Raw genomic sequence first — 11,419 nt, forward strand, 5'->3', positions numbered from 1 at the left:
CCCGCATCTCTATTCAGAGGCACACTGCCTTTCTTTTGTCTTCTAGCCTGGTGAGAACACACATCATATACAGCCTGTCTTTACAAACTGCTGGCTCTTTTCATGAATATTCAGTGGTTTTGCCCACACTTTGTCTCAGTCTCTCCCCTCCCCCTCCCCCCACTACCATCTTAGATGCAGTGACTTTGAGCTACCACTTAAAAAAAAAAAAGTAAAGTCCATCAAGGCGCCTTCCAGTGAAGCCGGATGTCGAAGGGGGGTGGTGGTGGAAACTAGGAGTCCTACTGTGTACCAGACTCAAACTAAAAGGTTGTAATGACCTTATCTCGGCAAAAGATTTTTATCTTCACGGTTTATTTAATCACTGGTCCCCTCGAATTAGGAGCTAAGCCTCTGATGGGCGACTGTCGATCCTTATCAAAACTACTAAGACATATTTCAACCATGGAGGAAAATGGTGTGGCATCTGGAGATGGGGGGCCCTCAGGGTCTTGCATGGCAAGAAACTGCAGACTGGAAACACTGCTCCTCGTATCTTAAGTAAAGGCTTTGCGATGATTGATTATTTTTCCTCTGATAAATACCTGGTTTTCAAAAGCAGTCTAATTAGTAGGGATCTCCATTTTCCAAGTATTCGAAATGCATTTGGCTGTCCTATCATTAAACCCAGACCCAGGAGACCAGCCGAGATGTCTGAGCCCTTCCCACGTTCGAGGCAGAGATACTCCTGCTCACCGAATATCCTCGAGTAACCCTGTATTTCCCGCCCCGCTGCCATTTGCCAGGGCCAGCCGACTGGTTCTGAGCAATGGGCAGGGAGCACAAGGGACTTGTACATGATCCTGCAGAAACCCTAAAGGTCACGCGTGAAAGCCATCACAAGATGGAACTGAGTCACCACAAAGAGCACAGCTGCCCTTGACGGTCACCTGATTCATCGTGGCCTTTGTATGAGCGAAAAACAAACTTCTGTGGTGTTAGCCTTCTGAAATGAAACACTGGGATTTTTTGTGACTGCAGAAAAGCCCAACTTAACCTATCAATACAACAGGACGCTGAAGAGGGCTCCTATAATCACCCCATTTTGGAAGACCCCACTGCAAGCCTCTTATCTTGATGTGTTTGTAGCAGATGGAGAGAAGATGCTCTCTCCTCGGACCCCAAGGACTCCCCAGTTACGAAATGCTCCATCGGCATTCACACGTGCAGTAAATAATCATTGAGTGCCAACCACGTGCCAGGGCCCTTATTGGCACTGGGGATTGCGTGGTTAGCAAAACGGACTCCATCTCGTCTTTGCCTACAGCTTTCAGTCCGTCGGAGGAGACTGCTGCTCGACAAATAAGCATGCCGATGAGTGCAGAATAACTAGCAGAGGTGAGTGCTTTGAAGGAAAGAGGTTTCTAAATCAGAAGGGACTTTACGGCAGCCCAGGGGGTTAGAGAAGGCTTCCCCGAAATTCTGAAGCCCGGCGGGCACGCTAACCATGAGGGTCTGCCTCTGGACGTCACCCTGCAGAGCACCTGCTATGTGCAAAGCTCTCTGCCAAAATGCTAGACACACACCACCCTCACTTGACCGTTGCAAGAGTCCTGGGAGGTAGTAGTAATATCATCCCCATGTTACAGGTGAGGAAACTGAGGCTCAGCAAAAGGAGGCCACATGCCCTGTGTAAGTAAGTGCAAACAGGGATTTGAATCCACATCTGGCTACAACGCTAACACTCATTTCTGGCCCTTGCAAATCGAGCCAGGGAGGTTAGTCATGCAGGAAGTCACCCCTCGTGAGGCCCACAGTGGGAGATCAGAATGAAACCAGCAGGCAGATGTTGACAAGTTGCCTGGAAAAGCCACCCACTGTTGGGGGGGGGGTGTATAGCTTTCTCTCCAGTTCCCAAGCTCCTCCTTAAAAGTTCCAGTGTTCTTTTTTCATTTTTACAGCATCCCCTCCCCCTCTCCCCAGAGGACTGACTTCTCCTTTCAGCAGACGGGAAGGCGTGGGCTGCCTGCCCTACAGTAGCCCAGCCACTGACAGATGATGGCTTCCCTCCAAACTTAACCCAGATGAAAACGATAGGGACATACCAGCTCTTTCTTCCCTTGGCTTTGTACCATGCTTCCCTTTCTCCCCAGAATAGAAGCAGGAAGGCCTGAGGTAGCTACATTGAAATGTTAGCTGAGGGGTGCCTGGGTGGCTCAGTCGGTTAAGCATCTGACTTCGGCTCAGGTCATAATCTCACTGTTTGTGGGTTCAAGGCCCGAGCTAGGCTCTGTGCTGACAGCTCAGAGCCTGGAGCCTGCTTCGGATTCTGTGTCTCCCTCTCTCTCTGCCCCTCCCCTGCTCATGCTCTCGCTCTCTCTCAAAAATAAATAAAACATTACCAAAAAGTTAAACAAAAAGTTAGCTGATATGAACCTATTGCTTTGTCTTACAGAAGGACTAAACTGATTCTGCATATAGACACATTTACACTCATTCTGGCACATGCTTCACATGCAGACATGCCCGTATGCACGTGGGTGCATAGACATACACTCTCTTTAACACATACGCTCATAGCTAACACATTATAGTTATTTATTTTTATTTTTTAGAGAGAGAGAGCATGAGAGAGGGAGGGGCAGGGAGAGGGGGACAGAGGATCCAAAGCCGGTTCCTCGCTGGCAGCAGAAAGCCTGATGGCAGGGCTCAAACTCACGAACCATGAGATCATGACCTGAGCCGAAGTCAGACGCTTAGCCGACTGAGCCACCCAGGCGCCTCATAGCCAACACTTTAAAGCACTCACCGGATCCCAGGCAGCTTTCTAGCTCTGGGCAAACATTTGACTGCCAGGGGGCCAGATCCAGCCTGCCACCTGTTTGTGTAAATAAAGTTTTATTGGAACACAGCCATGCTTATTCATTAACACATTACCTCTGGCTGCTTTTGCACTACACCTCAGAGTTGAGTAGTTGTGACAATGACTGCATCACCTGCAAAACCCGAGATATTTCCTACCTGGCCCTTTGCAGGAAAAGTTTGCCAACTTCAGTTCTAAGTGCTTAAAAATTTTACAAGGCATGCCTGCTGCGTAGCTAACCATCCTGAAACCTAATGGCTTAAAAACGTCCACTGCTATTATTGTCTCTTATGATTTCTGTGTGTTAACTGAGTTCTGCTGGCAGTTCTGCTCATGATGTCAGCTAGGACCACGGTCCTCTACAGCAGAGGGCACTTGGTGCTACTGTGCGCTGTGGACTCAGCTGGCACTGACAACCCACACGCGCTGGTTTCCCTCCTCATGGCCTTACTTTTCGGTTCTAGCATCTCACAGCTCAGCCACTGGGTTCCAAGAGGCAGTGTCATGTTTGCAAATGCAGAAGAACGGCAGATCTCAGGTCTGGATTCCATTGGTCAGAACAGATCACAAGTCCAGCCCAGGTTCAAGAGGAAGTGACTCCACCTCCTGGTGGCAGGACTAGCAAAGGATTTGCAGCCACCTTTAATCCACCAGAGTAAGTACTTATCCTCACTTTAGACAAAGGGACACAGAGGCACAGAATGGTTGAATAACTTGCCCACAACAGCCGGGGAGTGACACACAACCTCATACACACTCATTCACACAAATATGTGGGTGCATACATATTCACACATTATACATATATTCATCACACACACGTCCACAATTCACATACAGGCATGCAGTGACAGTCACATGTTTACATCCTCATATTGACACCAAGTCCTCATGCACGTTCACATATACATGCATACATATTTGTACATAAGCACTCACATATACACACATACACACATGCACATACTCCAGGCATACACACCCTCACACACACCCCATCCACTTCCATGTGTAGAATCACACGTATCCACATGCATGGGCACACATATACACACGTTTGATCCCTCTCCACTGAACATGGTAATTTCCTCCAATGACTCAGAGACCTTTTCCTCCTCTCTTTTGAACAAGGTGTTCCGATGCCAGAAAACCCTCCTGTCTTCCTTCCGTTGTGCAAAGTCTCTCTCCACATGAAGAGGCCCAGAGGCCCGGGACCTTGGATCCCTAGCCTTACTCGGAATGGCCATGGGGCTAGAGACCTACACATCTTTGTTGATATTAGACGTGAGGGACAGGGAAGTTAAGTGCGTTGCCCAGTGTCACACAACAGAAGCCACTAGGCTGGTGGTGATCACTGACAGCGGGGCTAGGTGCTGGGGCTCAGCGGTGCTTGATGAATGAATGAATTGGAAGTCCTTGTTCTGTACGGATTGTTTTTTTAGGAGAGTTTATTCTTTTAGAAGCGGTTTTAGGTTCACAACAAAATTGACCGAAAGGCACAGAGATTCCATTTATACCCCCTGTCCCCACATGTGGATAGCCTTCCCCATATCCACATTCCCCACCAGAGTGGTACATTTGTTATAATTGATGAGCCTATATTAATGCATCGTTATTACCCAAAGTTCATGGTTTTAACCTCAGGGTTCATTCTTGGGTTGTGCATTCTATGAATTTGGACGAATGTACAATGACATATATCCACCATTAGAGTATCATACAGAGTATTTTCAGTGCCCTGAAAACCCTCTGTGTCTAGTCTATTCATCCCTTCTTTTTTCATAACATCTGGCAACTACTGATATTTTTTTTAATGCTTATTAATTTTTTTAAAGAGAGAATGAGTGGGGGAGGGGCAGAGAGGGAGAGAGAGAATCCCAAGCAGGCTCCACACTGTCAGTGCACAGCCGTACGCAATCCGTGAGATCATGACCTGAGCTGAAATCAAGAGTTGGACACTTGACTGACTGAGCCACCCAGGTAACCCGACCACTGATCTTTTCAATGTCTCCATAGTTTTGGCTTTTCCAAAAGGTCATATAGTTGGAATCATATAGTCCTTTTCAGACTGGCTTCTTTCAGTTAGTAATATGCATTTAAGATTCCTCCATGTTTTTGCATGGCTTGAGAGTGCATTTCTTTTTAGCACTGAATAATATTCTCTCATCTGGATGTAACCATAGTTCATTTATCCATTCACCTACTGAAGGACATCTTCGTTGCTTCAGCATTCATTTTTGCTTGTGACTGTAGAAAGCAGGTAGAACAGAAATGCTCCCCAAACCTTATGAGTCAGACATCAAGGACATCAGAGAGACACTGAAGATGTAGAGAAGCCCATTTTTCCTCCTTCATTTGGTCATCATTTATCCCAGCCATCTTCAGCCCTAGCCAGACATTATAGTGACCTGGGGAGGGGGATTTTTAAAAATATTGATGCTTGGGTCCCACCTGTAGGGACTATGATTCAATTGGTCTGGGCTGGAGCTGAGCATCATGGTTTTTTTTTTTTTTTGGAAGTTACCCAGGTGACCCCACCAGGGGCTTGAAAACCATTGGTCCACCAAGACCCCACTGTAGGTGGAAGATTCTCCTGGTGGCTCTAGAGTAGAAGGTGAAGTTCATCTGTTGGGTTTAAAACAAATGGGTCTGGCTTGCCGGTAGGCCCTGTTTGGTACGTTGATTTCACTGAAATGTAAAGGTTCTAGCAGGACACGCTCTCTTTGTCCGCTCTCAGATACCATCCTCTATCACCTTTCCACCAGCTACTTCACACATGTAGTTACTGGCCTGGCACCTGGAGCCACTGGGGTCTTGCTGACTGTGGGACCTGGCTTTGGCCAAGGTGACCAACATGTTTCAGTCTGCCCAGGGCTTTCCAAGTTTCAGCACTGAAAATCCTGTGTCCCAGGACACTTCCTCAGTCCGGAGCAAACTGGACATTAGTCACCCTATTTTGACCCTTCTTATAAGAAAGGGAAGACAGACCTACCAATCACTCTAAAACACCTGTTCTCAATGTTAGCTGCACATTAGAATCACGTGGGTAGCATTAATAACTCAGGTCCCAGTATCACTCCCCATCATGCTCCCAAGTGACTGTCACAACCCCAGAGATTCTGATGTCGTTGATCAGTGTGCAGCTCAAGAAAAAGATTTTTAAAAGCCTCCCAGATGATTCCCATGTGAAGGTAGGGACAAAGAGCTCTGAGCAAGGTAAGAGAGAATTAGCCACCAGGGGGACAGTGCTGGGAAGGAGCAGGGGAAGCAAGCCTCCCAAAGGAAGTGACATCGCAGACGACACAATGTAGTTTGACTTCAGAACTTTGAGTAAAGTTCCTTTATCTCTCTGAGCCTCAGTTTCCTTATCTGTAAAATGGGAACCCCCTTTGAGGTCCTTGTGAGGATTATATAAAATCAAGCATGGAAGGTTTTGGGCACAGAACATGATTGACATTCATGAATAATAATAAAGGAGCCATTTATTCAGTGATCATTATGTGCCAAATACTTTTATTTTTTTATTTTTATTTTTTTTAATATATGAAATTTATTGTCAAATTGGTTTCCATACAACACCCAGTGCTCATCCCAAAAGGTGCCCTCCTCAATACCCATCACCCACCCTCTCCTCCCTCCCACCCCCCATCAACCCTCAGTTTGTTCTCAGTTTTTAACAGTCTCTTATGCTTTGTGCCAAATACTTTTAAGTCTATGACTCGTTTGGGCCTAGGAGGTAGCTAGTGGTCTTATTTCCACTTTAGAGTCAGAGTGGTCTTCAGTGAAGGAACCCCTGAAGTATCCTGGTTCTGTTAAATTATTTTTGCAGAGAGCCAGGCCAAGGAGCAAGTGACCCAGGTAAATCAGAACTGACCCTGGGAATCTAGAAGGGTCAAACTGGCCTTGGATTCATTTTTCAAAATGAAAATAGCTTTGGTGGGAGGAGGGGAAAAATGAAAATAGCTTTCTTGCTTGTGATCATAGATGTAATAAAAATAAATAAAATAAGTTCATATAATGCAGAATCCTACGAGACAGAAGTGAAGATCTTCAGGGCCAAGCTTCCCCCCTGAGACCAGGAGCTGGAGAGAAGGGCTGCCTTAGCAAGGCCCCTCCCCACCCACCCTTGCCCATCCCTTTAGGAAAAAACCCATCAGTTCCCATGACATCATCTCCCGCCTTGGAGCTGGAGTGTTGGGGACAATGGCAGGATATGGAGTTTAAGGAATTCTGACATCAGCCTCATTGGAAAGGGCTTGGCCTGGAGCTGGGACTTGCCCCTGATGAAGGCCACTCTGAGGGACCATTTCAGCTGGTGTCCAGAGCTGTCCCCAGAGTAACTAATAATAATGATATTGATCAAACACTCACAGTGTACCAGACATCACTCAGAAGGTGAATTAACTCACTGAATCCTCTTGACCACCCGAGCAGTTAGGTACCATTATGCCCTTCTTATAGAAGAGGAAGCAGGCTCAGAGAGGCAAATAACTTGCTCAAGGCCACACAGCTGGTAAGCAGCAGAGTCAGGATTGGCCCAGGTCCCCGAGCCACGTGCTGTGCCTCGTGCCTCAAGAGGCTGATGTGATGCTCCGAACAGCCACCTGGAGCAGGTCTGTTTGGCATCTTCATTAGATAAATGAGTAAACCAGGGCTCTGAACAGGCTGAGCGGCCTGCCCAGGGTCTTACAGCTAATGAGCACCAGTGCCAGGAAAGAAGCTCAGGGTCACCAGCCTGCAGAGCTGGCTCTCTTAGTATCAGGTTTCCTCAACTCTGGCCCTTGAGCTGCCACCTTGACTGTCTTTGCTACATCAGTGTGCCTTATTCATTTCATCTGTTTTTTCTTAGTGTTGACTTTTGTCTGTAGCCTTATTCCAAACAACCATCTGTAAAACCGTTGGTTCAGTGCTAGTTACAACGTAGTTTTCTAATACATTGAACACCTACTCCAATAAACCATATATGTCACATTCAACCAATTATACATGCACTCATCTATAAAAAACACAAGAGTTTCTGCGATGAAACCTGAATTCCACCTTTATTTAAGGAGCAGGTGAGTGGGGAGACGGGCAGTATTATGGACTGAATTGTGTCCCTCTCCCCCCCCCCCCAAAATTCATATGTTGAAGCCCTAACTCCCAGTATTCAGAATGTACCTATATTTGAAGATAGTCTTAAAGAGGTGATTAAGTTAAAAACAGGCTATCAGGGTAGGTCTCTAATCCAATAGGACTGGTGTCTTTCTAAGAAGAGAGAGAGAGACACCAGCCATGCATATGAACAGAGAAAAGACCATGCGAGGACACAGTGAGAAGGTGGTCACCTCAAGCCAAGGAGAAACCAGCCATGCTGGCGCCCGATCTTGGACCTCCAGCCTCCAGAACTATTAGAAAATAAACTTCTGTTGTTTAAGCCACCCAGTCTATCTGGTGGCATTTTGTTATGGCAGCCCTATAAGACTAATACAGATGGGGGGCACCTGGGTGGCTTAGTTGGTTAAGTGTGTGACTTTGGCTCAGGTCGTGATCTTGCGGTTCGTGGGTTCAAGCCCCACGTCGGGCTCTGTGCTGGCAGCTCGGAGCCTGGAGCCTGCTTCGGATTCTGTGTCTCCCTCGCTCTCTGCCCCTCCCCTGCTCGCATGCTGTCTCTCTCTCTCTCACAGTAAGTATTACAAAATTAAAAAAAAAAACCTGATACAGATAGGTTCTCAAATCAGCAAATCATCTGAGATGATCAGAAAAGAGGGCCATGGTGGGAGGTGGGAGCTGGGAAGGGACCAGGTTCAAGTCTCCAAACTGGCATCAAGAGGGATGGTGGTACCCTAGGGGCGGAGTCAATGCTATAGACCCTGGTAAGGATCTGGGACAGGAAGGTAGACAGAGATGAAGAATGTATCCGCTAGATATTGCTGCTTAATAAAGCATCCCAAATTGTAGTAGTGGCTTCACAGAGTGACCATTTATTATTTGTCACAATTCCTATGGGTTGACCAGGCAGTTCTTTTCTTTTTTTGATGTGTATTTATTTTTGAGATAGAGACAGAATGCAAGCAGAGGAGGGGCAGAGAGAGAGAGAGGGAGACACAGAATCCCAAGCAGGCTCCAGGCTGTGAGCTGTCAGCATAGAGCCCGACACAGGGCTCGAACTCATGAGCCGTGAGATCATGACCTGAGCTGAAGTCGGACGCTTAACTGACTGAGCCACCCAGGCACCCCGACCAGGCAGTTCTTTTGATGGTCTTATCAGGGCTCACTCAGGCAGCCACATTCAGTTGGCAGATCCACTAGGGTCTGGGCTTGTCCGGGGCCACCAGATGGCCAGGCCTCTCTTCATGTTGCCTTCCATCCCAGGCTCCTTCACAGCATGGCAGTCTCCGGGTTCTAAGAGAGCAAAAGTGGAAGCTGTAGGGCCCAGGCCCAAGAACTCACACACCACCTCTGCTACATTCCACTGGTCAAAGAAAATATTGGGGCCAGCGCAGGGGCAGGAGATAGAGAAGTAGACTCCATCTCTTGATTAGAGATGCTGCAAAATACTGTGGCAAAGTTTTTCAATTGATGGCAAGGAGGTTGATCTTACATGCAATCCCAGCCTTTTAGCTAATGGGAGATTCATCCCAGGTTCTTGGATAATAATCAGATTAGTCCCTGTCAACCTTCTGTGAGTGAGATGGAGCCCCATTAAGAGAGGCTAACATGGAATTTGGTTTTGTTTTCCATCCTAGATTTGCCAAGGTGTAGAGATTCAAATGCCTACTAAGGCCAAGTGTAGCGTTGGGTGGGTGGGGAATCAAGTGATCTGCTTGGCGATTGCTCATTTGCCCCCTCTTGAGAGATGACCAGAGCACCAGCAGCCATTTTGGTCCATGAGGTGACCATGATGATGAAAGTCGTGAGCTGAGGATGCTGAGCAGGAATATAGTGTCTGGGTCCCTGCTGACGCTTGGAGTCTCCATCCCAGCTCTGAGCTGTTGATTCTCCAGATACTTTCTGATACTTTTATCTTAGCCTTCTTATTTTGAGGTTTTGTCATAAGGAGGAAATCCTAATCCTAAGTGATTTAGCTGCTAACAAAACTGGGAAGATGTCATATTCACATTCAAATACAAATTTATATTTTCACTTGAAAAATGAGATCTGGCTACACTGGGGCCACATTCCCAAGTGGCAGTCCTAAGGATGGGACTGAGGAGGGGCTGTCGCCTTTATTCTCAGTTCATACAGTCCTCACTAATCCAGACTGATATCTTATATCCTCCCATTGCCCCCATTTATATTGCCTGCGTGCTCCTGAAGGCATTTGAGTTTGTGACCCCTGACCTGCGTTCTTTCTCTGCACCTCAGTTTCCCCATTAGCAAAACTGGGCTAACAATAGAACCTCCTTCTCAGGCTGTTTGGGAAGTGGCAAGATGAGACACGTCACTAGATGTAAAGCACTTACCTGAGTAATGCCCACCAGTCTCAAAAGCGAGAGCCCTGTTATTATTGTTACTATTATCATTATTTTCTTTTTCTTTTTTTTTAAATTTTTTTTTAACGTTTATTTATTTTTGAGACAGAGAGAGAGCATGAATGGGGGAGGGTCAGAGAGAGAGAGAAGGAGACACAGAATCTGAAACAGGCTCCAGGCTCTGAGCTGTCAGCACAGAGCCCCACGCGGGGCTCGAACTCACAAACCGTGAGTTCATGACCTGAGCCGAAGTCGGAGGCTTAACCAACTGAGCCACCCAGGCGCCCCTATTATCATTATTTTCAATATGAGAAGGAATTTGAGTTTTTGGGTGGGTGATCCCAAACCGAAAGAAGAGAAAGCAGGGCACAGCTCGGGCTCCAGCAAGAGGTTCTCAGGTGTGATCATGCCTGTGGGTGACTTTTCTTGTCAATCCGGGGACAGTTGCCATGCTAATTTCATCTATCCCTTTTAGGTGTGAGTAGGTCACCACTTGCACAGAGGATGGAGCTGTCTTTGATCTTCTTCAGGCAGCTCACATCTTCTCCCTTCCCAAAGGCAAGAACCACTCTTGGCTCCCCCCCCCGCACAAGGCCTTGGGATCTGTCCTGCCCGGGCTGTCTGCCATCATCGCTTCTCCGTTAGGCCAGGCTGTGGGCAGGGCGGCCAGCCCACTGAAGAGGGGGGATTCTGGGTGAGCCCACAGCATAGGGGAGAGTGGGTTTTTTTCCTTTGCCTGAGGCTGGTACCTCCCAAGGATAAGGCAATATAAAAGGGGGGATTTTGTGGAATAACTCAAGGCTGGGAAGGAGACAGACACATTGTGCATACTGGGGCCTGGGCAGGGGAGGGTATATGCTGGCAGAGGTCACCCTCAGCCTGTGTGGTGGATCTCTGCAGTGACTCCTGCTCTGAAGGCTGCCTCCTGCGGCTCAGGTGAGAGGGTGCTTAGCCAGCCAGGGTGGGATTTTCCATCCATGTACAGGCCCAGGAGAAAGTGCTAGAGCGTTAGAGCCCTCAGAGCAGCTCCCGGGCACCTGGGAGCAGATCCTGGCTTTCTTTTTTCTTTAAAAAAAAAAAAAAATTTTTTTTTTTTTAAATTTTTTTTTTTTTCAACGTTTAT

General features: G+C 47.3%; 1 long non-coding RNA gene across 1 annotated transcript in view; it reads left to right on the top strand.

Moving 5' to 3' along the window:
* Positions 1–470: 470 nt before the first annotated feature.
* Positions 471–11,419, top strand: part of LOC121019355 (uncharacterized) — a 15,131-nt gene continuing 4,182 nt past the window's right edge. Inside the window, exons 1-2 of the long non-coding RNA XR_005785546.1 lie at positions 471–1,377; positions 3,307–3,497. This is a non-coding gene — a long non-coding RNA (uncharacterized LOC121019355). The remainder of the gene's footprint in view (positions 1,378–3,306; positions 3,498–11,419) is intronic.

The sequence above is a fragment of the Herpailurus yagouaroundi genome, unplaced genomic scaffold (assembly GCF_014898765.1).
Source record: "Herpailurus yagouaroundi ecotype Mexico unplaced genomic scaffold, PumYag 222, whole genome shotgun sequence".
Classification (NCBI taxonomy): Eukaryota; Metazoa; Chordata; class Mammalia; order Carnivora; family Felidae; genus Herpailurus; species Herpailurus yagouaroundi.